General features: G+C 43.3%; 1 long non-coding RNA gene across 1 annotated transcript in view; it reads left to right on the top strand.

The window, feature by feature from the left end:
- Positions 1 to 1,085: 1,085 nt before the first annotated feature.
- Positions 1,086 to 5,572, top strand: part of LOC116094088 — a 5,148-nt gene continuing 661 nt past the window's right edge. Inside the window, exons 1-2 of the long non-coding RNA XR_004119962.1 lie at positions 1,086 to 1,175; positions 4,930 to 5,102. This is a non-coding gene — a long non-coding RNA (uncharacterized LOC116094088). The remainder of the gene's footprint in view (positions 1,176 to 4,929; positions 5,103 to 5,572) is intronic.

A 5,572-nucleotide genomic window follows, 5' to 3' on the forward strand; every position in this document is an offset into this window, starting at 1 on the left:
ACTGAGTATCTTCTGCAAACAGGCTTCTAACTGCCTCTTTATGTCCTACTCCCTCCCCCAACATATGTCTTTTCTTAGATCAAAGGAAGCATGTGAGTTTCCCCAGCTATGTGTCCACTTCCCACCCACCCCCTTGCTTTCTCCTAGCAATGCTTCCTCTCTTGTCTCCCCGTGTCCCTATTACAGCACTCTCTGCTGAGCTCCTGGCTGTCCATTCTCAAAGCCTCTGCTTACACTTTACCTTTCCCAACAGGGAAACATCTCTTTCTGCTGTCAGTTTACCTTTTCTCTATTTATTTGTATTAGTTTCATGGCATGGGGTCATGTCACCTCATGATGACTTATGTCCCCATTTCAGTTGTAAGCTCACTTAGGACACAATGCAGATCTTATTCCTTTTGGAATTAATACACCTTGAGTCTACCTCAGATGTTCATAAAATACAGGGAGATGAAAAGAACAAATACAGGAGAGAAAGGAAATGAACTACTGGGTGGTAATTATATTGAACAAAACTTAATGAATTCATTCGCATTTAAATTAAATTTTAGCTTAAAAGATTAGCTACATGAATGTTTTAATTATAATTGGGGAAAATCCACTTACCAAAGAATTGCTGTACAAATAATGAAACCTCACAAATATCAGGTTGAAGCTTCCTCCTCAAGTCCAACTACCAAGTGCACTTGGTCTTCCATATCTGTGGTCTCCATATGCAAGGATTCAGGCAACCATAAATAAAAGCATTCAACAATGTTACGTCAGTCAGAAGTGGTGGATACACAGACTTTTTTTTTCTCTTGCCACTATTCTCTCAACAATATAGCACAACAACTATTTTCACAACTATTTTTCTATTTAGATTCTATCGGGGATTATAGGGACTCTACAATTTAAGGCATCAGAAAGATTTCTGTGGGAGACATGCAAACATTATGCCACTTATTAAAAGCAACTTGAATGTCCACAGTTGGTGATAACCATTTCCCACCCACCCCCTTGCTATCTCCTAGCAACACTTCCTCTCTTGTCTCCCTGTAAGTCTCAGAGTCTTGGAACAATTCCCTTGGATTCTGAGGGGTGTCTCTATTCTTCTTTAACTGAAACCAGTCTGAGGATATGGCTGAGGCTGAGTCTCTGAATTCCTAGTACACATCTGCCTCTTACATAGTCAGGTACAGTCTTTCAGTTCACTCAGAACTAATTATAACAGATTCTACCCCTCACCACAAATGTCACTTGGAGAAAGTGCCTGACTTCTCTGAAGCTCCATTTCTTTGTGAAGTGGGACCTACAGGCCTCCATTTTTAGGTTCTCCAGAGGAATGGTGCTCTGGAGAGCATAAATAGGAGATGCCAGCTTTAGCAGGAAAATTTCAATTGTGCTTTCTACCTCCCACCTAGGTGTGCTCATGGTCCTGTCTGGCTGCAAATGACTTTGGCAGAAAAACAGGGACAGTTCTTCTCTTCCTTGCTGGGCACTGAAGAGACATTTTAATTCTTCTCTCCAGCTTTGTGGGAAGTTATAACAGGAGACAATTTGAGGCAGGCCCCTCAGAGTCATATGAATTCCTTCCACCTCTGAGTTAGCTAGGACCAAAGGAGCTTTTCCCAGACAGGAGAGAAACATTCCAGTCTGTTGACATCAAGAGGCCTGTGGGATCATCCAGGGAAGATCATGGTAGAAGACTGAGGCCTTCCTGGTAGAGGCTTTGGGAGAACATAAGGTTGTGGGGTTGGTCAAGCATGTAAATTGAGGAAGGCAATAAGTATTCCTCCTGGCTCCTTCTGAAGAAGACATGCCTTGATCACCAAAAAGCAAACACACACACATGCTCTTTTAAAATGCCAAAAATGAATGCAAGATTTTTCCCTTGGAAAATAGTATCAACACTGGCAGACAATTTTGAAGGAAGATGTAGGGGACCGAGCCTGCCTGGTCCATTTATGCTCAGACACTGCCTCTTCACACACTAAAGCTACTGTTCATTGCTGGGCCAGAGCCATAGGCCAAGCCTTCTGAGCTCTTTGGCTTTCCTAAGGGATGACCCAACGCAGTGCCAGCTGGCAGTGGATCTGAACAAATTGGCAGGGTCCCACCTGCTTTAAATGAATGCATGTGCCTCTCTCAGACTCCAGGCCGATATTCACTGGCCTGGCTAATGAAAGAGCTTAAGATGGCCAGCTCACTCACACCAATGGAGTCTAAATCTCAAAACCAGACACCCTGAGAGGACCAAGTACAAGGACTTCACTCCCCAAGTTCTCTGTAGAATGACTCTTCCCAAAAGAATCGAATGGATTTCTGTGGAGAGAAGCTGGTAGGGCTGAAAACCACTCCTGCCTCCAAAACCAACAACTGAACATAAATCTATGTCCTAAAGAACATAGCCATCTAAAAAGTACTAATTAGATCTGAGAGGAAAAGGAGGTCTGACTAAAGTCATCTCAAATCTAAAATGGATCAGGCTTAGGAAAAAGGGAGATCCATCCTGTGTCGTGGCTCCCAGAGCCTTGTCAGTATCCCAGTATCAGATGGGTGGAAAGGAGCTTTACCATGCACTCTCTGCTCAGGATCCCATGAATCCTAAGGACAAACCAGGATCAGCTGGGAATAGTAAGGAAAGGAAACCCCAAGGCATTGATTGAGGGATGGGATTCTACATTCTTTCTCCTCTTCCCCATTTTCGGTCCTTTGATAAATTCCCTCCTTCATCACTTTCTTTTTTTATTCTATTTCATGCAAATTCTTCAGAATGATGGGTCTTCTCTTTGGTAATAACATTTGTCTCTTCAAAATGTTAGAGGTGTGATCAGCTGCTGCTTACTGTATGATTGTGTATGGGTTGAGCCAGTTCAGGCAGCTCAGTAAGATATCAACAAATGGCAGAAGACAGAGGAGCAACTTGGAAACTCCTCCAGAACTGGGGGAGACAGCACCCAGCACACAACCTGATGGTGCCCTGTGCCCATGAGAGGACACCCATGTAAAGACAATCACTCTGGGAGACCGTGGAGCTTCCTTCAGATGTTAACTAAGGGGAAACAGAGAAATCTTCTGTGGTTGAAGCTAAGTTGGAGAATCAAGGGGACAATGGGACAAGGGAGAAAGAGTCAGGCTGAAGACCTATGAGCTCATAGGCGGTCCAGTCTGAAGAAGAAAGAAGTAAAATCGAGAGATGGGTGGGAAGAACTGAGGAAAACACAAGTGTCAGAAAACAGAGGAGAGTCTGAAAGTCCCAACTCAGATCCCACTTCAGTCATGAGATCCCTAAACAAAGCCACTCAGTACTGTCTGATGAACCTGTGGAGCCCAGCATCATTGTTTCATCGCTAGCTTACCAGACATTTTCCATTAACATATTCCATTCAGCTTCTGCTCAAAAACCCACAAGTTCCCTGCTTACTCCATCCATACGCAGTGTCATATGGAGGAAGAAAGTGACAGTAGGCACAGCTAGGCAGCCTCTGGAGGGGAGCTAGTGTAAGACAAGCTGTGGATGCTTTTGTAAAAGTCTTGAGATGACTCTTCAGATGAGAGAGGCAGGAACAGCAACAGGCTACTTACTGCCCATTAACCACAACTCAGGCCACCAGGTGAGAAGCAAAGGAGGTTATTGAGGCAGCCAGAAAGACATCTTCAGCTCTCGGTGCTTCTCAGCCCCACCTCTTGGTCTGGAAGAAGAAGATACAGAGAGACAGGCATTCAGGCTCCTATTCTGTGATTCTGGTGTATTAAGCAACACTGGATGACCTTTCTACCAATAGCCCTAAGGCCCTGTGGAGTCAAGAGCCTCTTCAGAATGGGACAAGGTCAAGATAGGTGGTAGCCAATCCATGCCCCTCACACAGAAGCAAAAGTGAAGTCTGTCTTTGCTTGTACTTTCTTCTTGTATCAAACTTTAGCGACAAGCAGAAATTCTCAGAAAACACATAGAAATTCTCAGCAAGCCAGTAACACCCTAGAATCTTCTGCACTCCATTTCTGATCTAAATTTTCCAGACAATGAACAGAAACATCACTTTTATAAGTGCTTGGGGGAAAATGGTAAGAGTCACTTGGTGGAATGGGTCAGTGTTCACCCCAAGTATTCCACAATGCTACCTCTACAGATCCATCCTAGAGAAATGTAGAAAGATGAATGACTAAAATCAGAGATTATTCAGGTTTTTTTTCTATAAGAGCAGAAGGATTAAGTATCAAAAAGTGAAAATGTACTTGAGTGAGTTACAGCAACAAGGACTCTTTCTAAACCAAATAATTACATACTACATTTTATCACCAAACACAGTTTATAATATCTGGTGAAAGTCAAAAACAATTAAAAGCCAGATGGTCCCATTTTGGTGAAAAAAAAAACGGAATGAAAAATGAAAGAAATCAAAATGTAAGGAAAAACAGAGACCCTGAGAATATATCCTTAACATGCTAACGTAGTTCTGTGCATGGTGGCTTTACTTTCCTTTATGATTTTGGCATTATGTGAGCTTTACTAATTCTTTATATTATTTATTAATCAAATGAAGGAAGAAGAGGGAAAGAGGGAGGATGAAGGGATAAATAGAAGAAAGACAGAGAAGGGTCTCTATGATGAGATTCCTGTTCACTAGGCCCTTATTACACAGTGACCTTAGTGAACATGCCCTACCAGCCAGAGTCTTGAAAAATGTCCTTGTGGATTTTGCCCAAAGTTCAGGAAACCATCAGCACCCAGTAGGGGCAGAAGGAAGAGACATGAGGGGCAGGACAGAAATATGCTTCATTCTGTCAGTCTTCCTACTATGTGTCCAATAAATGAATCAAACTAGATCTCTTGTTACAGAATCATTTTTGTTTTCTGAGTCACAAACTCTGAATCTATGGGAAAAGGAGGAAGCCCCGAGGGGATGTGATGCTCTAAGAAGGTTATTTCAATCCATTTCTCCACAGGCCCAGTTAGAGGAGTTGAAATGTTTTCTTCCTTTGGAGCAACAGAAGCATATGCTGTCCAAATGTCCTTATGTATCTCAGGGTGAGCAGCCGAGAGAGCAGGACTGCGTGTCCTACCCAGCATCCACTTCAGTCCTGAATTCCTCAGGCCTGTTTCCTCAACTATAAAGCAGGTAAGGTGCATCTAGTCATAGCCTTCTCTCACTCCAAGCTTTTCCCATGTCACTTGGGGGCGCTTCATGGTTTATGCCAGGAGTGTGGGAGGACCTCAAACAAGAGGCAAGGGAGATGCCAAAAGAGCTCTGTCTTGCATTCTCAACCCCCAGATATCAAGAGCAGCCCATGTTCATCTCTTCCAAATATTGAAGTTCAGCAGAGGTATCATTGGGGGAAGGGGGTACTTTATAGTTAGAAATCTGGGAACAAGCAGGCTATGATCTGGCTCTGGCATTCTCTATAGCCCCATGTCACCTCTAAGCACAGAAGACCTCTCCTGGTTTTTTTTCACTGGAGGCAAACACAGATGACCTGGGACCATTTTTGTATTTTTCAATGTATCTGTCTTTGGCTCATACTGCACAGGCTGCCATACTGGATTGTCTCAGAAGTAATTCACTAAAGACATGTTATTAAGTCCCCTGTC

This window comes from Mastomys coucha, unplaced genomic scaffold (genome assembly GCF_008632895.1).
Source record: "Mastomys coucha isolate ucsf_1 unplaced genomic scaffold, UCSF_Mcou_1 pScaffold16, whole genome shotgun sequence".
NCBI classification, from domain to species: domain Eukaryota; kingdom Metazoa; phylum Chordata; class Mammalia; order Rodentia; family Muridae; genus Mastomys; species Mastomys coucha.